This window comes from Strix uralensis, chromosome 3 (assembly GCF_047716275.1).
Source record: "Strix uralensis isolate ZFMK-TIS-50842 chromosome 3, bStrUra1, whole genome shotgun sequence".
Taxonomy (NCBI): Eukaryota; Metazoa; Chordata; class Aves; order Strigiformes; family Strigidae; genus Strix; species Strix uralensis.
Window position 1 is genome coordinate 101945167 of NC_133974.1, and position 27841 is coordinate 101973007.

Here is a 27841-nt window from a genome sequence, read left to right on the forward strand (position 1 = left end):
CATTCCTTTCAGTAAGAAAACCATACCTGGAAGACTGAGCAGACGTATCCTCCATTTACTTCCATATCTATTAACTGCACTCTAAATTCCTGATCCAAATGTAAAAGTTAGCTTATTCTGTTGACAATATATTATATAAAGTCAACCAGGAAATAGAAGTCATAGTTCACATAGTCACTGACAGCAATGAAGATCCTCACTTTTATATATGGCAACATTGGCTTTGAGCTTCAGTTCGGTGAAATCAGTTCAGGACTTTCCACTGTCTTTGGAAAGCATTGGGTCAACCTGTCTATCAAGATTCTTGCACTGATGTTACATGTTTGAAAAATGCAACCTTTCAGACTAGTGGTAACTGCTTGTATCAAAAAAGGTGCTTATTATTGCCCAAAGAGGTAACATACAGTTGCTGACTATTAATTTTACTCTCATAAGTTAGGATGTAAGGTTTCTCTGTTTATCAGTCACACAAACATGCAAGGACATTAGCTCCAACCCAGTTATGCTCAATGCTCAACCAATAGAGGTCAAATGAAGCTCTACCCTCTTCACATGCAGTCTCTATCAAAGTTTTCCTTAAGCCTCTTGACTTTCAGTTTAACCTAAACTATAAATCATCCTAATTTCTTAATTTGTGTGTGTGAACCGAATTACTCTGGGTAGCACTGTATCTGCATTGGTATATTCCACAGTGCAATAAATAATGACAGGAATCTGTGTATTAGTTGTGGCTGAGAGAGGAGTTCTGCGTCTGCTCTTAGGACCTGACAAGGTGGTCTTTCACAAGCGGGCATCTAATCAACACTGGAATGCTGTTCCTTGTGCTGCAATATTTTCTCCAGTGTTTTGTTATAGAGTATTACATCTAAGAGCAAAGAATCATTACATTAATGTTAATCCAGGCTATTTTATAAAATGCTTCTTGGTTTTGCACTGTGCTTTTGCTTTTATGAAAATGCTCTACCACAGTATAATACCAAGAAAGCTCATTCTGGGGTAGGTGCAAACTTAAATTCAGAGAGCATTAACAGTAAATTCGGTTGAATGATTTCAAAGGCAACAAAAGCAAGTTTTCACAGGTTCAGACACTGTGCTAATGAGGACAGCAAAGAGACTATAGTGAAAAAATATGTGAGCAGCAAAGGCAGGAAAGACAACAAAGATAGAAGGAGAAAGAACATGAATAGGTTTTGATAGATAAGGAAGGAGAAAAGCTCCACTGTTTTCAGATAGCGTAAATGAAATGAGAGTCCTTCCTAGAGATCTCACTGGTCTTGTTATAAATGAAGAAAATGAGGTAAGAAGGTATCAGCAATGTAGGCTCCAACCCCAAGTCCATCTTTACACATTGTTGATGGAAGGGAAGGGAAAGGGATATGGATGGACATAATGTGGGTGCCATCACATAAAAATCAGGACTAAAATAAGATCTAATATTTCCTTACGAGAAAACCACAGCATGGTGCAAATAAAGTAAAGCAATACTCTAGCAGTCAGAATAGTGACAAATGGCAACCCTGAGGGTTTCTGTTACGCCTCTTGATTTGGGATTGAGAACTGTGATAACTATTGACAAAAACTGAGATGTATCTGGAGACCAATAGGTGCAGCTGTGGAAAACAACCACCCTGAAACAGAGCCTAAATCACCTGGCCCTCTGAGGCCAGGATAGCTGAAGTGGTGGCTGATCCCATATGCCAGAGCTGCCCTGCCCTGCGTCAGCGGACAGGAGACTGAGCGTGCTCCAGTGGAGACATCAAAAGTGCAAGCCACATATGTAACTGTTATCATGGAAAGTATATATTCCCATTGGCTCCACTGTCAGATACTCCGAAGCCATGGAAAATGCCACAAAAGATAAGCCATAAACCTCTTTGTTCGTTCCACTTGTTTAAACTGTTGTCTGCTCTGTTCTGCAAGGTCTTTATCAGAGCCATTCCTACAAAAGGCATCAGTCTGCTTCTGATAAGTATTGCTGATTTCATTACTGCTGAAGGATTGCTAGGGGCATTTATTTCTGAACAATGAACAATGGGCTATCAACAGCATGTAATCAGTGATTTATCCACCTATCTATTAAGATACTTAGTTAAATTCTCAGCTCCTGCTGCCTGTTGGTATTTGAATCACAACTCCATCTGGTCATAAAAACACAAGAGCTTGGAGTGATGGAGTACTCTGGATCCCACTGCCTCAAACACAGGCAGTCTCAGGACTCAGCAGAGCTTAGCAAGCTTGGAAAATTCTAGTTTACCCTCTCAGGCTTGGCATCATTTGCAGGGAGGATCAAGCAGCAGAGGGAATCCTGGGATCATTATTTATTCTAACAATATTCAATTTTTATAGCACAAAATGCTGAGTAAGAGCAACATCAGTGCATACCATATTTCTGCATTTGCAGAAATACTTTCTTGACTTGAATGCTAGCAGAACAAACAAAAATTTCCATGGCCTTGAAGGGGAGGGGAGAAAAGGAAGTAGATCAGATCCTGTGTTTGTCAAAGGAGAATTAAAGAGAAGGCATCTCTGCCAGGGTCTTAGTGATGGACAAATATGGTATTATCTCAAATACACCAAAGTCACTGGCACACTGTGAGATTCATAAAAGTCAGATTATATGCTATCCATCTGAATATTTTTGAAAACTGTAGTTGCAATGTCATCAACAAAAAAATATTTTTGTCTGTTCTTTACTAGCTAGTATAATTTTGGAGAAAATAAAATTGTACTGGAAATTCCCACTCAGCAAAATCTAATTTTTAAGATGATGTGCCACTTGGTTTCCTACAGTTGCACTAGAAACATCTGTCAGAAAAGGTTACTTCTTGATCTGTGTTTAAAAAAATTTCCTCCTCAACCCTCTTCATTAATCTTCAGAGACATTAGCATTAGCAATAGTTCATTTAATGTATTTCAAAAACAAAAGTTGAAGAATGATCGGTGGGAGATTATTTTGTTGATAATTACACAGTGTCAATAATAGCTCTGTAGCTAAAGCTGTTGTAATAAACCTGGCTTTTAGCTCTTCTTAATTATCCAGGGTAACACAGTTCACTAAGCATGTCACTTGGCACAACTCCTTGCAAAGCAGAATTTTCCTGAAAAGTTTGTTTATAAAAGAGGTAGGGAAAAAAAGGGGGGCTGGAAGTGAAAGACCCAAAGCTGGCAAGCACAATTGCCCATTGACACGCAGGCCCTAATCTTACGCTGAACAGCTGAGGGAGGTATCACTAGATGAAGCCATCCAGTTTAGAGCCAGGAGACTGCCTGGCTTAATGGTAAGACGCAATGCAGTCCCACAGTGCATGGCTCTGAGCTGGGGAGCAGTAAGGGACAAGTGCAGCTTGGAACTACAGCATTTTGCAGAGGTCTCGAGGGTACCCAAGATGATTCCCTTGTAGCTACACTGAACTTTAATGCCAGACAGTATAAAAATGCCCAATCCATCCTGAATGCACTGCCAATATTTTTGTAGAGTTCACTGAGTTTTGAATCTGATCCATTAAATATGATGAAAATGAACCTGCTGCTACCTGTGACAACCAGGTTTAAAAACCCCCAGTTTTACTTCTCTGTTATTTGGCACTGCCGTGCTTACTAGCTAAGATTGCTCATTGCATGAACAGGTGTAAGAGCAAATAAAACCTTTAAACTTTGCGTTCATTATCAAGAGACCATCTAACACTGCCTGCACTCAGGGATGTTTAATTAAAAATAAATGTGTCACTGTTTAACAGAGCACTCCAATCTTATTACCCACAGAGCTAGCTGCATGGGACATAAGACTCATTTAAATGTATCATCCCTCTGAAAGATTTTGAGGGTTTTTTTCTGATGTTAAATTTTTCTTTAACTGTAATTGCATGATACAACAGAGGTTTATACATGTCATCAGTTTGTCTGAATAGTAAAAAATCTTTAGGACCAACAAAAAGAAAATCAGGAATGTTGTAAAAACATTTCTGATTTTCACCCTTCATTTTTACAAGGGACATTTTCAAATTTAAACAACTTCAACCACTCTACCCAGGTGAATTTTGAATGTGAAATTTTACTCTTGTAAAATTTTTTTAAAATTAATTAGTTTATTGAGTTTACTATTTAATTAATATTTATAAGCATTAAATGAGTCCTAGTGACAGGCAAATGAATTGAAATAAAAGAATTTCTACCCAGAATCAAAGATGTGCATCTGATTTTTAGTCTTTTGAAATCTAAGCAATTTGAAGTTATATGGAGTTAGCAATGAAACTACAGCTATTTCTAATTATTACTGTGTCTGACAGGATGCACATGTTTATAGAATAATCTGTGCATAACATGAAAAAGCTCTTTTTACTGTTTTTGAAACAGTGTTTACATCAAAGTAAAACATATGTGTGATAAAAGAACAAAGCAGAAATCCCTAGTTGCTAGTCCTATTTGAGAACTATATATAGGATATTTACAACATTTTTTGGTGTGGTAGAACTCTGTGTGTCAGGATGATTAATTAACAGACATGAAAAGTTAAAGGACCATGAAGTACTGAGGAGGATATGGCATCTCCTAAACTATCAGGATAGGTAGAAAGGAACACTAGGATTTGCCAGGGGCTTGCTGCAAAGTTTTATTATTACCCAAAAGGCACCTGGGCCCAAAGAATCAAATGGAAGCAATTTTACAGATCAAATGAGATAAACTATGTGAAAAAATTGTGAGTAACTAGTTTACTCAAAGGACTTGTAACAGGATCTGGAGCTTTCATCCTAGCCCAATTAACAGTGACCAAGACTAGGTCTCATCAGGAATAAATTGGGCAGATGTTCCCATCACAAAATCACCACTACAGCTGACACCAATTGACTTTCTTATTGGTTGTGTCAACAAAGAGCCAATGATTACATGACTATGAAATATTGTCCTTCCAAAAAGACTTTAGGATGGCTGAAGTATGATGTCTAGACTGTCTAAACTGGGAACAGACATTGCTTAGGCTCCTGTTCGAAGAACTGTAATTGGCCTGATTCTTTTATTGGACACAGATATTGTAAATCAGGATTGCTGATTTACAACAGCTCCAATGATATCCATGGAAATAGTTCAACATAAAATCTGTGGATGGAAGGACTGGGTTGGGTCACCAGGTAGAGGGGGCTCTTCATTTTTTTCATGCAATAAGTTGCATGCAGTGTCACCTGAGGAAGGAGAGGCTTCCCTGCTGTGCATCCCTCCTATCAAGAGTTCAGCTGGTAATGCTGTTGAGCAACAAAAGAAGAGTCTGACCAAACATTTTGTTGGCAAATGTGAAATGCTTTGCTAATAAGCCTTCTAGTTCCTCAATGGGGTAAGATACACAATGATAAATATGCCCCCTCTTGCTCTCTGAATACTGTTTTTTAGCCATTCAGATACATAAAGGTATATTTCGAATTATCCTAATTTTACTTCACTTTTTCTCTCATGTTTTCCATACCTTCCATTAGTTCTATGATCAGAATAATATTTAGTTAGCTAAAATGACATGGTTTAAGTGTGACTACTGTGTCTGGAGATAATGTGAGCAAATGTCGGCGTAAAATTTATAGGTACGGAAACATAAATAATTCTTTAATGAGTACTTTCAATCTTAACATAATCAGTGGGAAACTAAAGCAGTTGGTGTCCCCCCCCAACCATGGAAATATAAACTCACAGCTGGGTTGGTTGATCAGTGAAAAACTTCATTTTGGATAAGAGCCATTTTTAAGCAAAGAGCTGTTTACTTAGCCAGGGAAGTTTGGCTGTAGCGAGTAGACATCAGAATTGTTTATTATTGGAACCCAGAAGCACATTAATTATGTGATTTGAGTGACTGGGTAGCATCAGCCCCGCAGGTTTTGCACGTCAAATGCCCTGATCTCGCATGGCGTAAACTGACCCCTGAAGTGCGTGTCTGTGCACTAGAGGTTAAAGGAAGACTCTCGTCCATCCCCACCCAGGGTCTGCCAGGGTGGCTGCATGGCAAATTTATGTTTTGGGGAGATCAGAGCACTTTGATATACTGCATAGGGCAGCAGCGTAGCTTCAATTTCACTTACATGTTGTGATTTCCTATGAAAGATCATCTGTCATTGGGAGTTCTTGTAACACATTTGCAAATAAGGTCAAACAATTTGTTCAGAGGTGAACACGGTAAGTATAAACACATTGTAAATATTTGAGTATGAGTTTAATGGTGTTTGAGAGGCTCACACAAAAAACCTCACAAATAAAATCACTATATTTAAAAACAAATTAGAAACTTGCACATTATTTTAGCCTTTGGTGGGCATTCATCATCATTACAGACATTTCTGTTTATTTGGGTTTGTGTTGGGGAAAAGGGAACGTTTAGAAAGGCCCAGCAAGGGCAGGCAGCGTGATATGGTGGTGCTGGCTGGGCCCTGCCAGCCAGGCCTCGGGGCTCCCTCCAGCCCCTCCAAATAGCAGTTGCCACCACAGGCCTGTGTCCTCCGCCACGTAGGGGACCGACCATGTCGTCCCACACAAAAACCCATTAGGCTTGCCCACAAATATTTTTGGAGAGCAATTATAGTGTACAGGAGCACTAGCTTTGGTTTAGTGACACTCTTGAAGGGGATCAGCCCAGCAATGGGCAGTGAAGGAATGCAGGCTGTGCGGGCAGCACAGGCCTTGCAGCGCTCCTTGGCTCTCTGGGTGGGGAACAAATGGTGTTTCTGTATGAAAAACAGTTCATGATCGTCTGTGCTGCATTTCATGGAGGCACTTCACACTCTGGGGAAGATAAAGGGAAGCTAACGCCCCAAAAAACCTACCTTAGTACCACTGTTCTGAGGACTGGTGAAACCCCTGATTTACCTGAGACATATCAATCAAAGCACTAATGGGAACTTCTTGTAAATTGCACTTTGATGTGCCATCCCCAGTCCTGCCACAACCTCTGTAGAGAAGGCTTCTTAGAGAAACACTTATGGCCATATTCCAGTACACTCCTGACAAGGAAATTTCTTTCACAAGGGCTTTCAAGTCCCCTTCATACCACTACATATTCATATGGCTTTTGGAGAGAAGAATTCAAATATTTCCAGGGTATCTCCCTCAAATTTACATCCACGAGTAGTCTCCAAGGAAAGCTAGATTTGAAGAGTATTAAAACTATTAATTTCAAATTCCAAAATGGTTAAAAAAATCGCCTTGAAGTAAGTCTGAGAGTCACGATAGGTCTGCAATATCCATCTTCCAGTTGTTTGTATGGAGCCCAACCCTGCAAACACTTCTGCACATAAAATGAGGAACACCATACCTGAATGTAGACATTTCCAAGTTTATGTCTCCAGCTAATAAACTCTTTGAAACAGAGAACTATGTGTATGTGGAGCAGTATCTAAAGCATCTGGCACATTTGGGGGGCATTATAATAAATCATAATATTAACTGTGTATAAATATGCAAGTTGCATTATATGAAAAATGTAAAATGCAGTGAATTAAAATATAAATATATAGGTGGGACTCTAGCATCAAAAGCAACCTCTCTGTCCAGTGAAATACTATAAATGGTATAGGTAAAGAATTCCAGTTCATTAATCTTACTTTTGATCTTCTTGAGTGAAATTCACCCCAGGGTTTCATTTGATGTCTCCTGAAGCCACATTATAAATCACATGATACATACACACAAAGATAATTATTTTGCTAAGGTTTAAGCTAAGTATTCCACTGCCATGTTGCCATTTTTCAGATTTATTTTCTTCTTTCGTGGCATGATAAATTGCAACGCTTGGATACACTTCCTACCTGTTACAAGGTACTGTAAAAAAAAATGGTTTCTAGGTGCCAAAATATCAGGGAGTGCTAGCAGCAGCTTTGGGACCTCTGCATTAGTAAGCCTGCATGTGGATAGCCCATTTCCTTTGTGGCTGCGGCTGGAGGAGAGAGCACCACACAGCCTTTCACAGCTCCTCAGGGAAGGGTGAGCTATTGCGTAGGGACTGACCTTCCTGTCAGCCTGTGAGACACCATAAACCAAAACTGGTGGAGGACTGGACTTAAACTGTTTCTTCTCAGCCAAGATCACACCCTTCTGGAGATTGCTTTGTCCCAGCACAGAAGTGTGAGCTGCTGCAGTAATTCTGCCATGAATGAGAGCCTTTCTTTTGAGTCATATACTTTTGTTTCCAGTCTACGGTGTCTTGGCTTACTACTGTGCTGGGGATTATCCCTGCAAAAAGCCAGAGCCTAGAAAATGAGCCATTTTCAGCAGCTATGAAACTAGGTTTTTAAAAAGTGTTTCCCTTTTTATATATATATATATATATATTAATATATATATATAAAATTGGTTTCACTACAGTGAAGCTAAGTAAATTATTATAATAATAAAAATAATATAATAACATATTTTAATACTTTAATGTAATAGGAAAATGTACTACCAATAATATTATCATTAATATTACCATTAGTAGTAGTAGTAGTAGCGTAATACTCAGTTAAAGCTTCATTTTTCTGGGTGCCGATCAAACATAATGAATTAGACTGTCTTTTTTCCAAGCAGCAAAAACCTCAACCTTACAGGAAACTCCATGCAGACAAATCCCAAATGAACTCAGAAAAGTCGTTGACAGCTTGGGGAAATGACCCAGCAATGGCTGTGTCAGGACTGGGATCCAAGTAGGGCCAGAGGAGAACTGATGAGGAAGAAAAGGTGGGAACCATTACACATGTATGAGGAGAAGTTTATATCAACAGTTTGGATTCGATTTTCTCCTCTCCTACCCTCAAAATCCTACCAAAACCACTGCAGGCAGGAGCAGAGTCATATGGGTACAATTTATGGCAGAATTTGGCACAGACAGTGTGTTTCTCCATTCTGCTGGACTGGGATCCCTCAAAAGTCTGATCAACTAATTCATAAATGTCTTGTGTAGTTATATTGTCCTGTATTAATGTAAGTGAGATAATATATTGTTATTATTTCATAAGATCTAATACAAAGTTAATGAAAAAAAATCCTTGGCACTGCAGAAGCTGTGAAACCATACACACTTAAAAGAAAATACTGTAACACAGAGCAGCTCTGAACTCTTTAACATTTTTTAAAAATTCCTCCAGTCCTGAAGGGTCTCTGGAATTTCTTTCATACTGGAGCACTGAATGTTACACACCAGAGACTAGGCTGGAATCATGTCCTTTGCTCATCCCTTTAATGCCTTACTTTTGAGTCTCCCATGGTTGTACTTCTTTCATCAGGGCCCCTAAAAGAGGATTGACAGTGACACAAACAGATCTACCTCTGACTACATCATATGTTATCTTTCAGCCTTTCTTCATCAGAACCAGACAGTTCAGGTTCTATGTTAAAGCTTGAAATGCTGTGCCCTGGCTTAGAGATATCAGCCCTCCCTCCTCCCCATACGCCTTCTAGTAGCATCCTGAAGTACATGTCAGGCTTGGGGCTCTGTTAAGACTCATTTAACTCACTGTTGGCTACAGAAATCCTTAAAAAGCCCCATATTCTGTAAAAGTATGAAGTTTATAAAGATGTATCAGACTGAGTGGGGCAACAGGTTCGAAGTGTGCCAGCAGAGAGAGCAGAGTTCATGTCTGTGAAGAATTTGTTTTGCTTCCTTTCCCAGATTTGTTTCAAGGCTACGGATACCTGGAGGGGTGGCCCAAAAGAGGTGAGTCAGTAGGATATGCAATTTAACACAGGGAAAGATGGGAAAATCTTTATGGAAAAGCCAAATGGAAATAAAAAGGAAAAACAATCAGAGAAACACCACAGGGCAGGGAGAGTGAGGCTGCAGGAAAGCCATGAGGAAAACTTGAGGTTGGAAAGAGTATGGAAGCAGGAAGAATGGCCACACTGTAGCAGGCACAGGACAGACAAACTAAACTTCTGGAGTTATTACTGCCCCAACTGTTTCCCCTGAAATGAGAGCCAGTTTAAACAATCTGGCCTGAAAAACTGCAGCAGGTCAGCAGCTGAGTCACAAACTGGTCTTTCTTGCTTCATGATAATGATTCATGACACAAAGGCGGAGTCATTGGTATATCTTCATCCACCCAAATCCAATCTGATGCTGTAAATCTGCCCAAAATCTAGTTTTAACGGCTGCAGTGGGGGAGGATAAAAAAGATTTTGCCTTTTTCAGGATGAAAATAAACTTAGCAGAATTAGCTATCTCATGTGAAAAGAAACCCCACTTGCCAGAGTCACTTTATTTAAAGCTTTTGATTGACCTGAGAGACTTCCTAAACTTTCTTTCTTCTGCCTCCCACTCCCCACACCATAAGACTCTATTTTATTTTTAGATGTATGATGACAATAAATTTAAAAATCTTGGATCTCTCAGCTCACTCTTCCTAGTTGGCGCCTCATTTGAGTAATGGGTCATGAAGTTGACATTCCTCCAGTGATGTATTGCTTGCTAGAGTGACACTGACCAGGAAACACAGGTCAAATAGTCTTTTTAATTTAATCTTTTACAGCTAGAGATGAGAATGCTATAAAAAAATGCAAAAGACGATATCCATGTGATACTCTCGCTGGGGAGAGTATCCATGGGGGAAAGAGAGACAACATCAGGAGCCATGGAGAGCTATATCTTAGGAAACATGGCTTATTTTGGGGACAAGCCAAAGACAAAATACCGAGTGAGAGGGAAATGACGGAGAGGTTCTGGGGAATTTTTCACTAGCTGATTACCTTCTGTTTAAAGGTTTGGCTCCAACTTCTTTTTAGGTGGCTTCATCCAGAACACCCTTCACTGCAGAGGAAAACTGTTACTTCTGGGAAGTTAAAGCTGAGTACATTACACTTGGCTTTCTGTCTGTGATTTTGATTAATAGTGTTTCTTAAAATATGTGTTGTTTCTGTTAGGCCATTACTCCTGATGCCACAGTCCTGAAGTTTCTTAGATTGCTGCAATTTATTACACTCTTAAAGTTTAGTGTCCTCTTAACTTCATGAGGAACTGGAGTCCACGCAAACAAGAACATACAAAAAAAAAAAAAAAAAAAGTTAATTCTTTAGCAAGCCACTACCACTTTGCATAGGATTATGAGTTTGTTAACCATTTAAACAGCCAACTTCAGTGTGTCAATTTTTATATCAGTTTCCACTCCACCTGATGGAATAAAGTTTGTCTGATGCAATTCTATTTGTTATACAATTTGAGTAGTCATTCCCCAAAACCAAAGAACAGAAGTGCTCCTTTTCAAAGTTCTGAATCCCTTTCCCCAACATTGCTTTGTCATTTTATTATTCCCCAGGCTGCATACAAGATATGTCCTTATTCTTTAACTCCTTCCAGCTTTTCAGTCTTTTTGTCCCTCTTTCACTGAAACAGAAAGGTTTGTAAAACTATCATCAGGAAACCCACACACCAACGCCTGTCTTGAATGAGCAGAGACACATGTGCTTGTACTTGCTAAGGATACTGCTATAGTCTCAGCAATATGATTCCAGAAGGGAGATTAGTAGTTTTGACAACTGTCATAGATGAAGGGCCATATTTCTGCTCAATTCATAATAGTACTTTTTGTTGTTGTTTCAGTCCCACATGTTGTTTACACTGATCCATCTCTTCATGCAGAAAACCAAATGTCTATATTTCATCTTTGCTGAAGTCACCCCATAGCATTTTAAAGTTGAGGAAGAAATTCTGACACTGCTACTCATTCATCACTGACATTGGAAAATTGTGAGATATTATGAGAATGTCTCAAGAAAGAAAAATGTTTATATTTGACTTCTCATTTCTTGACCCTCAGAGGTTATTTGCTTCATATTTTCAACTTTTATCCACATGCTGGAAGGCTAGCAATTCACTCTAGTTAATGGAAGCTTAGATTCTCATGAACTTCCCTTATTCCAGCAGCTGGGGCACAGAAAAAAACAAATAGCACAAGACTTTGTGATAAAACTGAAAAGCTTGGCAACACTTTTGCCTCCTGCTGATTAGCTCTTTACTCCATGAGTAATCTGATATAAACCAATGGAGTAAGTCACCAGTAGATAGTATTCACTCTGAGTAAAGCTGGCAGAAATATGCCCTGTTTGACACAAAACATGCTGAAAAAAAGCTCCCAGCCTGATAGTCTTGGTTATAGGATATACACTGTATACAGTGTATGCACATATATACACATACATATAACTATATACACACATATACCAACACTCTTAAAAATACTGCACCAGGTTCTGAACTAAATAGCACTACTTGGGTTATGGTTCCAGTATGAACACACCTTCTTAAATAAAACATCAGTGATCTTAAATCAAGTGAACTGTATCTGTATGAAAAGAAAGGAATTTGTTTATGGCCTCCTAAATGCCAAACTGCCACAGAAAGACCACAACTGTGTGATCAAAAGATGATACACATGAATTGACACACATATACCAGGTTGGCTAGAGGAAGCATTGCTTGCATCTTATAATTACAAAACCCTGGTTTTTAGAACATTTAGATTTTTTGGTAGTACAGATTCCTTGATATATAATAAATACATGTGGCAGCCTGTCATTTAGACAGAACACTTGAAAAACCTCTTTCTCGCTCTTCTATTTGGTCACTGATTTTGAAGCTACTTGTAAGGTCTTAATTGCCTTTTAAACTTTAGTTGCCTCTGTCAAATTTACTTGAAATCAGCTAGTGTTGTAAAAAAGATTATTGTGGGGACACACAATGTGACTGCAAAATAAGAAAAAAGAAAAAGGCATTTATTCAGCTAATAGAAGTAATTCTGGCTTATTTCTGTACTCTATCACAAATCCCCATGAGAAGCACTAGCTGGCATTTGTAAATGGCAGCTGCTGCCTATGAGCCAGCACAATCAATCTTCATGCTACTGCATCTATCCACATAAGAATAATCAGTGACTGTGAATCAACAGGCTGACACATGTACCATTTATTCCTATCCACTTAGAAGTATCAAAATAACAGCTCACCAAGGCAAGAAAGAAGGCAGTAACTTCTTATTTTCATGTCGTATCTAATATGAATACAGTAATTTAATACACGGCATTTACAAAATCTTGTCTTACACATTCATCTCACTTTATTGGTTTGATATATTCAGAGACAAACGAAACCAACCCAATAGACAATATTACATTAATGTCTTAGTCATTCTGAACTTTGATATCAACTGCAGTCTGGAAAAATGGTGATTTATAAACTGGTATTTGGTTTCAAACGTATGATCCTATTTAAAAGGATCAGATTATGAAGACCGGAGTATGAATTCCCCAGAGCATTTATATTACTGACTATAAGACAAAGTTCTGCTAAATTATATGGCATTGCCATCACTGGTAACATATTTAAGGGTAGAATTTTTACATGTACATAGATTTAGAAAAGATATCTTTCTACTGGGGATAAAAAAAAATAAATAAAGGAAAATAAATAGATGGTACAATCCTTACCAATCACAAGACAGTAGCATTTCGTCAGGAAAAATTGAGGCATTGTTCTAAAGCTGGGAAGTTCCTATGTAGATTTGAAAAGCCAAATCAATCCAAACCTTTTTCTACTCAAGTACCACAGAGAACCCCTATTCAATTTTGAATCTAATGACCATGTTCTGCAGTGACATGTGCCAATGGCTCACAAATTGACTACTATTAATACTAGATAAAGTAGTATTTCCTTAATTTAAATGTCCTGAATGTATTGCATCTGAGTTCAATCAGATGCCTTGTTATGTTTATACAGTGGGGCAAAGAAGAAAGAAATGGATGGCTACTCTTTTCATTGTTAGTCATCATTTTGTGTTTAAAATCACATTTTAGTCTCAAGCCAGTCATTTTCCGCTCATGGGCTGTGGACAAAGGGATTCACAGACTACTTTGTAAAAAGTCTGCAGAAGGTAACTGCAACAAACAATGTCAATGGATCTCATGAAAATGGGTTTCCATCTCTCATGCTGAAAAGGACTGACCATGCATCTGGTAAGCATATGCTTATTTTAAGCATATAAGAAACCCACAAATTTGAATGTGGGCACTCCAAAGCTTAAATTTAAGAAAGCATATTTTGCTTGATATTTTGTTAACCTCGTCTTTTGAATGTTAAATGGCCATAGTCAAAGTAATCGTTCATGTGAATCTTCACACAACTTTGACTAGATTTCTCATTCTTCTCCAGACACTTTCTATGCATAGCATGTCAATTTGTATTGAGGCATCCAGAACTGAGCTGTGGTGCAACTGGAAATGTATCATTCATAGTTTTCTATTAAATCATTATTACAGTGAGATATTACTGCTGTAAAGTATTTCTCTAATCCTTCTCTTTGTTAGTTTATTTTGGAAAGGAGTATTCATTAAGCTGTAATACCCAAAATGATTCATATCTGTTTCCTCAGGGAACCATGTTAGATCAAAATCCATTACAATAATGAGAAGTTTATTATATTTTCTAACACATACTACTTTTCATTAGAGCTGCCAGAATGCTGATAGATGGATGAAAAAATTAATGCTTTGGGCAAATACAAGTATTTCTAGGAGTCCTCCAATCCAGAATCATTTGTTAACAAATTGCATTAAATCTCTTTTTCAAACAAAATTCAAATAATGAACAGCAGCCCAACATGTTTTCTTATTGCTCTTTTAATTTAAAATTAGCTATTTACTATGAATACCAAGCATCCTATATGTTGGCAACTTCACTTGCTATTTATTTTATTTCAAAACCTCTCACAAAGGGTGCTGTCAGAAGCCTTTTGAAATTCCACGTAAATTATGTTCGAAAGATACATTTTGTTTCTTACTTTATGCACTTTTTCAGGGAATTTTTGAAAGATAGAGCAGCACAATTTGCCCTTACAGAAGCTGTGTCAGTTGGTCCTTATCGTATTATGCTTATCTTAATGTGTAATCTAGTCTTGAAGTAGATTCCATTTGAGGTCTTATCTTTCCCAACTAGAGCAGATTAAAGAGGAAAGTCTTTGTTCAGTGAAGTGCTGTGACTTACTTGCTCTCAAATCCTTGGAATTCAGAGACAGAGGCCTGCAAGACCGCTGTCTAGCAAAAGGTTTTATGCACTTGCTTAACCCTGAGCACAAAAAGTCTCACTGCAGCCAGCGGCTCTCTCTCTTGCTTAAAATTACATGTGTGATCAAATACCTTCCAAGCTGTACTGAGCAAGTAAAAAACCTGAACCTTGGGTGAAAAAAAACAGCAGAATGCAACTGTCTCAGGCAATTAGCACTTTTTTGCCACTTTCAATATAGTTTTCATAAACCATACACAACGCTCAGACCATTCGGAAGCTTTCTCTTTTAAATACCCTATTTCATTAGTTCTAACTTCTTCAAACACAATTTCTGTCATACCTGAGGAACTGCCAAATGTTTCCAGAAGAATCACATGATGAGAACATTTCTTGGTGAGAAAAATGAAAAAAGAAAACTTGTGCCTGAATTTTCCAAAGCCTGTTAGGAGTTCTGTCTAAATTTCTGTTTTCCTCAGATGTACAGCTTTGAAAAGAACCCTACGCCTAACACCAAACTGACAGAATTAGCCTTTTCGACATTTTTCCAGTGACTAGTGGAAAATATGCCCCCTCTATTCCACCTTCTACTATATCTCTTCCTGTGAGGTTGTTTAGTTTCGCTGTGTTAGCATCCAATGCAAGTCATTTTTGCTGCGTGTAACTGGGTCTTTTAACTGTTGTAAACCCTTTGAAGTTTCCTCTTTCTGCAAAGAGGTCAACGCGGTCTTTCTTTTGCCCTTTCAAAAGGACCTTTCATTCATTCCTGTGTTTGGTCAAGTTGTTGTGGGTTCTGCTCTGGCCTGGCACCATGAGTCCCCCCCTACACAAGCAATTGCTGCTTTCGTTGCTACTGCTGTTTGTACTCCTTATTGCTTCTTTCATTTATCTTCACTGACACACCAAAGGAAAGAGGGGGCTGAAAGGGGAGAATTTGGCTGTAAGCTAAATGGATTGCATGTTATATTTCATGGAAGTCTGGCAGGAAGAGTTGAGTGATCTCAAGAGTTTCAGGAATATTTTTGTTCCTATTGTGCAAATCAATCAAAGCGCGGCTCAGCCCGGGCTGCCCGCCCCCCAACAGCCCAGAGCAGAGCTTGCTGCATTGTCAACAAAGGTTTGAATAGAACAAAAGTCTCCCAAGTGGACATTGCATTCACTTGATGGGGTCACATATTACCCAACATTTAATAAAACTCACATGAATTTGAAAAGGATTCCCAGATAGATCGATGACTGGAAAAGCAATAAATTTAGCCAGTAGAAGGGATGCCCTAAAATCAAGGTGATACTGTTACATGTGGCAGTTACTCTTCTGTGTAGATATTAAATATCATGGGTGTCTTGGGACTATTAGAATGAATTCTTGACAAATAAACATATCTACCACTTTCCTGTGATGCTTTAACCCCTGCTCTGGATCTGTCATGGAGGAATTTGTTTGGAGTGGGTTCCTTTTTCCCAAGCCTTCATCCACAATACCAGCTGGGTGGTTGGTGTGGATCTGCTGCAGCTTTATGTGCTTCTCTGTGACAAAAACGTAAACCCAGCAGAGCTGGCAGCTTCAGAAACAGTGAGGCTCCAGCAACACCTAAGTTACTGCTTGGACAGAGATGTGCCCAGCAGATCACTCTCCCTCCCTTCATGCCAGAGCACTGTCCTAACCTTTTCTGAAAAACAGAACAACCACTGCCCTGCCTCTCTCATCCTGACTTTTTCTTTTAAGCCCAGGAGATCCCCAGGATCTCCTCAAAGTTATAGCCACTTTGCTAAGCTAGTCTTCCATCAGGCCCTGATAAAAAGGTGATTTTAGTAATCCTGTTGCTATTAAAGTAACAAACTCTTAAATTCTGACACAACATATGAGATTTTAATTTCATGCCTGAAAACAGAGTGAGAAATAATGACTCTGCATTCTTTGTGAATGCATGGCCTTAGGCTATCTAAAGAACATAAGGCCATATGATGTGTCACTGTTCAAAAATTCAAAAGGAATCCAAAGGAGTACTTTGTGCTTGTTCCTCCCACTTTATCTGGTTCACCACTAGCTTTGGCAATCCCTGTCACAAGTGAGAGCTGAGGGAATGCTGAGTCTGGAGTCATCACTCAGCTAACAAGTTAGTGCTTCTGCAAGATACATGGCAGCTCGCTGACTGCCAGCACCTTATTTTGGACACAAGTCAGACTAGAAAGAGAGAACGGATGCAAGAGCTTGCAAAAACTTGTGGCTCTGGGCAGTCCTCCATTCTGAAAAAAACCTTCATGTGCCCAGTTTGGGTTTTGAAGGGCAAAGCTTGTAATCTTATTTGACTGAACCTCTTGCATTTGGGGGTCATATTAATCACCCCTCGCTGCAGCATGCCACAAAATATACCATTCATTTGGAGTGTTTGCTTTTTAGTAACTCATTTTCTCAGTACAAATATATGTCCAATTAATGCATCTATGAGAGGAGGAATATGCAGGTAGAATTTTAAATCAATATAAATATGGAATATGGGGAACATAAAGATCAGAAGAAAATCCCGGAAAAGGGACATCTAGGTACATACTTTGAATATAAGGATTATTTTCATACTGTTCTGTTCTTTGTCTTTAAAGAGTAATCATTTCTTTTTAGTAAAATATTCAAGATTAAATTTTCCAGCTGGCTGCCCGAATTCTTTCCACCAATGCCATGTTTCTGCAGCCAGAAGAGCAATAGTGCACAATATGTGCATAGGTTTACCTTTACCCATTGTTACGTGCAGTTACTCTGTAGAGTAATTTCATCTGGATGGTATAGAAAACCAAATTTTGACTTTACTGGAAAGGCTGAGATTTTCAGAAGAGTTTAGGGATTTAATCCTGATAAATATAGGTGACAGTTACTGTTTGGCTACAATAATAATTTCAAAAATCTCAGCCTGAAAAGCCCATGTGACAGCTATCAGTTCAAGAATCTAGCAGAAAAATTGTATTCTTGTGGGGACTTTGCAGAGGCAGTCTGAAAACCACAGTTAAAAAACATTTTAAAACAGAACAAAATTTTACCGCCTTGGAAATTGAGAACTCAGACGCCCAGATGGTGTATTTCATAAATACTGAACAAAACCAGGATCTTTGAAGAGCATGCACTTTTCCAATATAAAGCCCGCAACAGCACTACAGGGCTGCCCCTGTTTGAAGCCACTTGATCCATCCCAGCCATGAGCAGTAACGCGATAGAAGAAAACACTCTTACCTGGCACACTTCTGCATTCCAGCAAGGATGCTAACTGTTGAATCCACAGACACTAAACTAGAAGTTGTTACTAACAAAAAGTAAATAATCTGCCTAAAGTGCACAGCTGTTTTCAAGCTCTTGGATCTATAGATGGACGAACAGGTACACGGGCTATACTTTTACTATTAACCTCAGAGTTAATTGTTCGATTCTCGGCCTGCACCATCAGTTATCAAACCAACTTTGTTGACTAGTACTGAATGAGCTGTTATGTACTGGATGTCAAAACAGAGGTATGCTGATAAGAAAAAATATGTGCCTAAAACTCATCTGCTGTTGAAAACCTTCAGAGCAAAAGGTAAATACTTTTTTTGCTGTGTCTTAAAAGAAATTTATGAAATAAACAAATAAATAATTAACAGATGATCATGAAAAAAATAATTATATTGCCATCAATGCATTTTAAAATATTTAAACCTGATTCTGACTATCTTACATGCTTTCCATTTGGCATTTACCACGCCTGACTATCTTACATGCTTTTCATTTAGCATGTAACAAACCCTCTTGAGTCTGATTAAATGTGAGCTAAAATTAAATACATCCTCTTTCCACCAAACACTATTCTGATTTGCATTGGTTTGGTCCTTGGTTAGTTTGGTAAAGGAGGTTGGAGGATAGTTTTAAATCTGTTCTGACCAGAAGCTGGCACACCCCACTGAGGGTAGGAGCGGGGTGAGGGAGCATAAGGAGGGGATGGAGGCGGAGGCAGGCATGGGATGCACACCACATCCCAGAATGCAAAACCCTGCAGGAGAAATTACCTTCAGCTTCAGTCAGGGCTCTGGCAAGCCCATGAGACTTTGTTTGATTAAATTTGCCTCTTTTCTCAATACATGCAAGTCAACCACAACTCAGTCCACTCAGTCAGATGTGCTTTAAATTTTTGGCTGGAGTCACTGATAAGCACGTTTGGGTTGTGCTGCTTAGAGAAGATTCGCCAAAAGGCTTCAGATTGATTTGGCTCTGTTTCTGCACTGAATGTGTGAACAAATGCATCCGGAAGGAATCATTTCATGTTTATGTTGAAATGTGTTTCCTCAAGTTTTCCAGTAACTCACTTTCTGCAAATATTTGAGCCGGTAAAATCTGATCACACAAACATTATGGAAAGCAAACACCAAAGAGCTGTGAGCCAAATAAATTAATTTAAAATCCGGGGAGAACATTCACAGAATTCAATTGGTATCACTATCTGTAGCTCCTGAGAAAAAGAGATCTCAATTCCTCTTGCTGAATGCGTGCTATCTGGTGTAATTAACTAAGAAGCTGATGGATCAAGGATTTGAGCCCCAAGTCTGGGATATACTGTAAGGGGTGAGTAGTGAGGAATATTTCTGACTGCTTAAGCTTGGACTTAGCCTGCTGTGCAACTGTAGTCTCACAGGGCTTTTGTGTGTAGGGGCTGTGCTGAATCTAGAACTGTGCAGTTATAAAATACCATTATACAATCATTTAAATGTGGGTAATTTAAACTAGGCCTCCTGCATTTTGTGGTTCCTACACTTTTCCCTTTGTTTTTTTAAACTTTATTGATTTATTTATTTTCTATTTGAATTCTGGAATGTAATCAGCTGGAAAACCAGGCACGCAGAAAACAGCACTGTGGGGCTTCCAGCACTGCCCCAGGAAACGCTGGGGCACCTTGACTTTGCCTGGTATCAGGAGGCACTCAGCACCTAGCATGACTGGCCAGTGTAAATGAATGCTGGCAGGAGACTGATACACTGGGATTAAAGGTGATATATAATTAGTCCATATGACTTTTGTTGATAATAATTACAGGTAACTGGCTGCATTCTGCGAATCCAAATGACTGTCACTGTGCACTGAGGGCATATGTTATCTGCAAAGGTTTCATATTTCATTTCAAACAAGGAGTTATCCATTAATAAAACAGAAAGCGATTACATTAATGTGCTCTCTGCCAAGACTGCCTAGCAAAACACGTGCAGAGCTTTTTTGCCAGTGCTTCCCCACTGAGCGGCACTGCCCCTGCGCCTCCCCTCTGCAGCACAGCCAGGCACGGGAGGGCTCCCAGGGAATGATAGAAACGCCTGAGTAATTCACTGCAGGGAAATGCAACAAGTAAATACTTGAACTGTGGTGTCCAGTGAAAAGGAAACAAGACCATCTTGCGGTGGGAGAAGGGGCATGAAAAGATGTTAATCGCATGAGCAGTAATCTCTTTGGCTGTTCAGTGTGCCACACTTGGGCTTTGTTTGCCTTGACTTATCTGGCTTACTTATCCCAATCTGTGTGATCATGGAGGTGGTGGAGGGCCTCTTTAAGTGTGCACGAGATCAGCTACTGGAGAAGGGCAATGAAACGTTAAGGAGGAAAGGTGGTATCATAAAAAAAAAAAGCAAGCTTCAAGGCCACCTATCTAGACAAAAGGGCTCAGACAGGCAATAAAAGCAGAAAATCATTGAGACAGCAATGAATTATGAAGGCTATTAAAACCCACAACTGAATTTACAGAATCAACTTCCCCTGATGTATTATAAAAATGCTTTTCCCCAGGAACTGGAGATACCAAAATTTGTATTGCAGATTAATTACAGCTTTATTTAGCAGAACCAGGGAGGGGGAGTTCAGCTCAGTCAAAATAATGTGGATATTAATAGTGTTAAACTTTCCGAATCTCAAAAACTGACAGGAAATCATTAACATTACATTTAACAATTTCAGGTACTTCTGGTTTTGAACTCCAATTTTATTATTTATGGAATCTTGATTGCAGAAAAAACATACCCAGCACTTGTATTTAGATTCTGTTTACAAAGGAGTTCTGTGTTCTCCCTGGAACTTGCATAAGAACAGAAAAGTAGATTATGTGGTTTCTTAATAGTTCTTCACAAAGAGTCTTCTGTTTCTGACAAATGGTTTATGCAAATGTATTCTCTGTACCGCTTCAAGCAGTACTCATGGAAAAATGACATTTTGCAATAGGGAACAATGAATATTCAATGTGCCATTTCTTAGGTGAGCTAACGGACAGCTTGTATTCCACAGCCGCTGCCATTCTCTAATTTTGAAATTTTGACAGAGGGCAGGGAAGTATCAGCTGGTACTGGGAACTGAAAAGCCCTGGCTTTCAGCACTTCCAACAGTATTCCAAGAAAGGCAATTTGGGACTTTAAATTGCAGACTAGAAGAAAATTTTCGGTTTCTGCAATCTCAACCAAAGGGCTGTTTTACAAAGGGCGGTACGGATAAAAAAAACTAGCTGCATCCTTGAAGTCATAGCTACTGCTGGACCATGGAAGGGCAAGAGGGTGAAGGCTTCACAAAAGCCTCCCACAGATATTAATCCCTGGCATGAATGGCATAAAAAAGAGGCAATTTGGAATGTACAGGCTGTATCTTACAAGCCTTATTCATACAAGCAGGCCCGCTGAAGTCAATGGCTTTGTTTGTATTGGGCTGGGACTTGCCTGAGAGCAAAGGCTGCATGAGGAGCCCTCATTTTGCAGTCTAGTTCAGAAAGGATGGGTTGGCAGTGGGAATTTGACCTTTTCATGACAAAACCGACTTAAGCCATCCGTTCACATACAACTGCTATGTATAAAAGACAGTGTTAATTTGATAGAGAGCAAGTAACCAAAAGGAGTAAGAAAGGCAAGTTAAAGTAGCTATAATGTAAATGTCTTAAGCCTCCTTTGCCTCTCTTGCACCTCATGTGACAGCAATAAGCTTTTTGAGTTGAGTCCCATGAGTGAACATAACAGTTTAGGGAAAATAGGAAGGCTTCATTCTCTCCTTCTCTCTTCTGCACTCCTGCAGTTTTTCGCAAACGTTTTTCTGGTTTGGAGATAGGATGCGAGTTGTTCGCACAAGTTATTGTTCCCAAGAGTAAGGGAATCTCAGGTTGTCCAATTCCTTAGCCATTTGTATTTTGTTCTTAGTAGTCTTCTATGGTTACCAGAAAGCTACATAACTGTATCTTTGAAACTTAGACATTTGGAGATAAAGAATCGTTCATAAAATCTTCATGCAGATTGAAAAGAAGATCAGATCTCTTACATTCATTTACAGCAAAGGTATTCATTGTATGAAGCAGAGTAATTAATACCTTTGATCAACGGGCTTTTCAAGTTTATCACATTAAGTGCAACTGGAGATTGGAAAACAATTTCATGCATATAAATGTCTTCTAGTAAGTACAGTTGATTAACAGGTGACCTCAAAAGAGAGATTTTGGACATGCTTTAAGACCTGCATTCCAAAGAGTGAATTTAACAGTAATGCTGTAAAAAAATAGACACATTATATATTTCATTTCCACACAGTCGTCTGAAGTTAATAGATCAAATTCAGTGTTCAGTTACCTCACCATAATTCCTGAATTAGTTCAACCTATAATCCATTCATTCAACAAGGTAATTGTGTCTCAGAACTCAGCAACTAAGATTGGAGATCCTGCACTACAGGATCAGATAGCACTGAATCTGCCTCAGTTGTTTTTGCAAACTATGTCCAGAAAAATCAGAAACTTATTGCTTAGGCCAGATCTATATAATAGTAATATATGTCAAAAAGATTGCAGTATTGCACTTTTTTTTTTTTAGTTCCATCAGCAGAGGTGCTTTAAGAAACTTTCCTAACTAACTGTTGAAGAGGTAATAAAAAATTCCAATCTACACGTAGCAATATCACCCACTGCTAGAGGTTTAAATTAATCTTCAAGGATGGTAAAAAGCCCTACCTTCTTTGTGGACGTTGAGGGTTTGCTAAGTATATGTTTTTAATGGCCTTATGTGGACTGACTGTGCTAATATCAAGATTCTAAGCGGAGCATTGTTTCCAACTTCCCTTGGACTGCATTTCTGGCTGATGAACAAACAAATATTGAAAGTAATTCACAGAGGAAAAAAATTACTGAAAACACCAAAGCCGTGTTCCATTTGTAGATTTAATTAAGATATCATGTCAATAGAAAAGCACTCAGTCACAGAATAACGATTTCCTGCTGCTGTATATGCATTGAGCCAAAGCTGAGGAGTTTATTTTCAAAGTAGGAGATGCTAGTCCTGCCACAGCTGCCAAGACAAGTGATATGACACTCTTGTAGATAATGTCTGGAGTTGGTTTAATAATTTAACCTCATGGAAATCCTGAACTGCTGCTTGACAGAGGAGGAGAGTGTCAGAAAAAAGGTCAGGTCTGTACTTACTCTTCCCTGGGGTCAGTTGCTGGCCACTGTCAGACATTGCAGTCGGGGTGATTGGCTTTTTGGTCAGACCCATCAGGGTCATTTTGGAGCAGATGAAAGTTGCCTGGGTGACAGACTCTCCATGTCACTACAGCTTTGGATATCTAACTTCATGTGATAGTTTGAAAGCCAACAGGACCTTCTGAAATCTAATTGCTGCTTAGTGTGGGGGAAGGTATTGGAGTTTGTTTCCTCTGCCCAGTTTGCTTACATGGCACCATTCAGGAAAAGTCCAACTTATCCCTAAACTAATTCGCGTGGTGAAGGTTGAGAGTTTTCACAGTGTAAACCCATGACCAACAAGCTGCACTGCTTGCTATGGGTCACAGACGGGAAAGAGAAGGAACTTAGAGAGGACAGAGTATGTGGAGTACTCCAAGAGCTCCCCAGGGGGCTATGGTCCTCTCAGACCTGTACAGTGCCTAAACAGGTAAGGAAAGCCTTCTGCAACATGTACCTAGGGCCAGAGTGAAAGAGAGATTCGGGATGCCAAATCCAGTCCCAATCACTCTTTCCTTCACTGGTGCATTCAGATCAGGCTATGCACAGCAGAGGCTTTAGACCAGCTAACGCATTTTTAGCAAGTAAAAGGCCAGCTAGGTTGTTTTCAGCAAATAAAAGTAAGTTGTTATTCTGATTTGCAATTTCCAGGGACTATTCCCTTCTGATGAATAAATCAGTATGTATGGATGCATCTTAAACAGTAAATGAAAGTCCTCAGTTTGCCCAAATTATTGCATGTCAAGTTGTAGCTAAAAAGGCAGTATTCTCATCTCTCCATCAGGCTACTTCATTTGTTATAAATAAAAACTTGAGTCAGACAAAGCCAGAAAACACTGTCCCCCAATACCTTTCCCCAGACAGGCACAGATAGGTGCTATTATGATTTCAAATCACATTTCTGACACTGAGCCTAACGTGAATGGCTTAAAACTTGACCAGAATCAATACCGAGACTGTAACAGAAATTGGAGTGTAAACTTGGGCTCCTATTATTGTAACCTCAAAGTTACTCTCAAATTCCTTCTTGGAAGTCATGCTTGTCCTACTTAGAAAGATACTAAAATACTTCTTATATAACTGCTCAGGAAAAGCTGTACATGGGGAATAAACTCCTGAGCTGGCATTAATTTCATTTTACTCTAGTGTTCTGCAATATGACATATTTTACATCAGCTCCACTGCGTAAGGTTCTTCTATCTATCAACTTAAAGAGAAAAGTTTGACATTAAATTTATTTCTTGGATAATATACTGGATGCTTCTGAAGTCTACAATGAAGCATGAAGTGATAGTGTCTGTTGAAGCCATCAGTTCTTATTGACAAGTCTGGTTAAATTATCAGGTTGTATGTAATTTTATTTGAGTGTAGGAAAATGAAGGTTATAGCCAAGAGCTTGGTGGGGTTTTCTTTCCTGAGATGATGATTTATTCATTTTGGCTTCAATAGCTACGGTGTCAGGCGTATTTTATATTTTTCCAACTTTGACACTTCAAACATTTGATTTCCCTTTGCAACTTCCAACCTAAAACATGTTTCCCATTATAGATATTCAAGTGACTGCCTTGCACACACTGACTCATGAAGCTGGTTTTTATTTTCACAAAATATATAACCCTATTTGAATAAAATACAGATGGTGTCCAATACATGAAACACAGCAAATTTGCCATTCCCTCCTTCATCCCCTCTGTGTTCCGTTCCCCAGATTTTCTGTGGCTGTATGAAATCTTATCAGCCTCAACAGCTCCGAGGGGATATGGCAACAGAAATTTGATGCCATTCATATATGGTTTGCTACAATAAATTATGTGCAGTTTTTTAATTATTAGTATTTTTCTGTAGGATTCTGCATCTCGAGCTCCGCTTTAAAGTAAGCTGCATGCCCCTTGGAAGGCACTGAACAGCCAGCTTCACATGGTCCTGTGGTAGAGTTTGAATTAAGGGCAATCAACATGGAATATGGCACCAAATAACTTTCCAGGTGACAGCTGGAGCAGATTCAGTGGCCTCTTACATTGCCAAACAATTCAGAAGGAAAAAAAAAGGCAATATTAGTATAGTAAATTAACTGAATACATTAGTAAAAACTGCTGAAATTAGTTGAAGCAGAATTGTTCTGGGTTTGCTATGAAAACATAAGTATACACCATAGTATACACATGCATAAAGTTTACTTAGAATGCACAAGATGTAGGTTTTTGAATAAGATTCTATCAGCATCACTAGATGGCATTGGAGGGTGCTTTATCTCATCATAGGAAAAAGGTAGCTTTTGCCAGCAGTCCATAGTAATTTTTATTAGGAACACTAGTAGTTAAGGAATTTATTCCAAGCAAGCTGAAGGCATCTTCTATGTAACTTTGGTGAGGGAATTGCAACACGAAGCAAGAACCAAGTCCGGCTGAGCAGTCACCGTATTGCTGCAGTTTTCTTCTGTCACACACAAGGGGTCTACCATCTCTGAGCTAGAACTGGAAGACTGAGATTTGGGCAGAAATAAATTGCAAAGTGTACCATAGAAACTGAGAACTGATATTGCATGGGCTGGTGACTTCAAAGAGGTAAGAGTTAATCTGTTCCTGAGATTTAGAGTGGAATTTTTGGTACTGCATATTTGGTTTTCCCCCACAGCAAATTATACAAATATTATTATATAAATGGTATCTCTGGTTTTCTTACACCTTTTTTACTATATAGTTCTCATGTCTCTTTTCTATTACTTTTAGAATGAGATATGTTTGACATCCTGTGATATTTTTGATTAGCATCAACATCCACTTTGGAATTACTGCTAATTTCAGTCACCTACTATTGTCCATTGGTTGTTACTGCAAAGAAGCCATGCAGAATCAGTTGCACTACAGCTACAGTGGTTTCTGAATTGCAAGATTATTATTACACTTATAGAGTTCTCTTTTATTCATACTCTTTAGTAGTTGGTAAAAAGAAGCAAAGAGGAGTTTGTTCCCATATGAACACATGATTCTAGCTCAGTCTTTAAGAAACGGGACTGTATATCAGAATAATTAAAGGTCATGGAACATGTATTGCAATATAAGGCAGCAAAATGGTGATTTCTTTTCACATCTGACACATTGACCCACAATCTAAGTCATTAAACGTTTCAATTCTCTGGGTAGACTGTGCAGAGTCTGTTTTCAAATTCATTGCCTATACAACAAAATGAGCATTATTTTTTGCCTCTGTAATATTCTCTCTGCTTAAGAGCTGGTTTTTATCAAAATTCTAAAATGAAGCAGAAATCAGAGCTGTATACAGATGAAAACCTGACATTTAATTGAAGTGTTTCCATTCCTCAAACAGGCTCTAGGTTTGTTACTCTTGGGAACTAAAGGACAGGACAGTAAAACATGTAGAAATAGTAGCATTCATGTTGATTAACAGCTTGCGTCCAAGAATGAGGTAATACCTGCTAGTAAGTCATATAAGGTTTTTAATAGGTCATGAACTCGTACAAATCCAAGGTCTTGTATAAAACATTAAGTGCACCCACTTCTAAAAGTGCCGCTGTGCCCCTGGTCATCTATTTGTCAGACTGGCTGCTCCACATTCCTTCCAGTGTATTTATAGAAAGCTGCAGTTCGTAAATGCCAATTTGTACCATTATCTTCATACATGCCAGGTACTTGTAATATTGAAAACTGGAAATTGTTCTTAGGGCATACTTGAAGTCGGCAGGAGGATGATAAATAAGAATGGCATTATACCTGTTAAACAGTGAGTGTAAATGTGTAGAAATCTTATTCCTTTCCTAAGATTATTTATTCAAGAGTATGTCTTTAATTTGCTGTGTCTTGCTAAAGCTTCCACCTTAAAGTAAGGTAACTCTTCATGTTGTCATTGCTTAACTGTCACAGGAACCTACACAGGTGCTCACACGTGTGTGTATATATGGGAAAATCAGTGTATTTTTCCTCACTTATATAGTTCAAACATTTAGGTCCAAGAAGAAGGTTTTACTAAGTTCCCACTCCACCGATGATACTTTAAAATCTAACAGTCTGATTCTGTTTTGTGTAAACATTAATCAAGGATTAACTGAATTACACTGGTAAAATCAAACTAAGATCTGCCTTTATCATTTCAAGTAGCCAAGTTTAGTCTTCCTTCTCAGCTTCACAGTCATTTGCTGAAAAACTGTGGTTAGCAGCAATTTTTTGTTTAAAAACCACAATTTCTAATAAATGTGTTGTTTGCCCTCTGGCTTGACATCAGACAGTTCCATAATGAGGGCGGCTCCTACTGAATTATATTTCCCCTCTGTTTGCATGGGGAAGTGGGGCACCTATTACACAATTTACAAAGGCTATTGTTGATCGCATGCAACTACAAAGGGAAGAGCT

The 27841-nt window shown here is 38.8% G+C and overlaps 1 long non-coding RNA gene across 2 annotated transcripts in view; it reads right to left on the reverse strand.

The window, feature by feature from the left end:
* Positions 1-27841, reverse strand: part of LOC141941863 (uncharacterized) — a 47259-nt gene that overhangs the window by 19207 nt on the left and 211 nt on the right. Inside the window, exon 1 of one of the 2 annotated variants that reach the window (XR_012628452.1) lies at positions 18218-18353. The exons of the other annotated variant lie outside the window; for it this stretch is intronic. This is a non-coding gene — a long non-coding RNA (uncharacterized LOC141941863). Of the gene's footprint in view, positions 1-18217; positions 18354-27841 lie in introns of those variants that run through there. 2 annotated transcript variants of the gene reach the window in all.